This window comes from Octopus bimaculoides, chromosome 8 (assembly GCF_001194135.2).
Source record: "Octopus bimaculoides isolate UCB-OBI-ISO-001 chromosome 8, ASM119413v2, whole genome shotgun sequence".
Classification (NCBI taxonomy): Eukaryota; Metazoa; Mollusca; class Cephalopoda; order Octopoda; family Octopodidae; genus Octopus; species Octopus bimaculoides.
This window is the reverse complement of record NC_068988.1, coordinates 94,768,640-94,769,648: the sequence shown is the minus strand read 5'-3', so window position 1 is coordinate 94,769,648 and position 1,009 is coordinate 94,768,640. Positions and strand designations below refer to the sequence as shown.

The following is a 1,009-nucleotide window of genomic DNA, read 5'->3' as shown; positions in this document are numbered from 1 at the left end:
GTGAAGATCCTTTCGGTATTTTGTATAGTACTATATCTGGTATAATTCTCCGCCCGGACATAATCTCTCCGGTCCTTCGAAAACCTTCCATACCTTGCGACGATTCAGTGTGTAGTGTTAAGTTGGTGGTTACGAACAATACAATACCATAAAAAGACATACACAGATATTCATGTAAAAAAGTAAGAATAAACTTAAAATAAAAATAAAACTTAAAATAAAATAAACTAAAAAATAAAAAATAGAAATAAATAAAATAAAAAATAAAATATAAAAAATAAATAATAAAAAAATAAAAAAATAAAAAATAAAGGGAGTCAAGTAAGCTACATCTAAATGAACATGTATTTATGTATATGTATTCACGTGTAGTTGTTGCTTATAGATATGACATAACGTCATTCTTTAGTAGTTACTGTCATCGTTCAAAGAAGCCAAAAGAAAAAAAAATGGAAGAAAATTAATGTCAACATGGTCCTCATTATGACGTTATTTGATTTTCGTTCTTTTCGACATCGTCGATCTCCACTGGCCTTTTTGATGAACCTTCAATTGTGTTTTATCACCAAAATTACTCGAGAAATAGCTAAGTAAAATATACTTTCCTCAGATACAAGCAAGTATAGATAAATTATTCATTTACTTTGAAGATGATATTTAATTTAGGAGAATGAAAATTTTATACAAATATTTTCCTGTATAATCATAGATATGTACACGCATAGACTCAGTTTAAAAGGTAAGGATTAGTGATCTTTTTTTTCTTTTTTCTTTTTTTTCTTTTACCTATGCACAGTAATTCTGAAGAATAATTGAGTGTTAGAAATTGAAAATGAAACCAAACACACACAAGAAAAACATAAACATTTAAATTATATTTTCTAACTCTCCAAACTCGTCGACAACAAATATTGATACAAATATGTTTTCAAATGCTTTTTCGATGTGATGATGGCGGAACTGAAAATGAAATATAGGATCAAAACAGTTTTTTAAATTTCAATAAATG

The 1,009-nt window shown here is 27.2% G+C and overlaps 1 long non-coding RNA gene across 1 annotated transcript in view; it reads left to right on the top strand.

Moving 5' to 3' along the window:
* Positions 1-390: 390 nt before the first annotated feature.
* Positions 391-1,009, top strand: part of LOC106878677 (uncharacterized) — a 12,497-nt gene continuing 11,878 nt past the window's right edge. The window contains exon 1 of the long non-coding RNA XR_001410532.2: positions 391-739. This is a non-coding gene — a long non-coding RNA (uncharacterized LOC106878677). The remainder of the gene's footprint in view (positions 740-1,009) is intronic.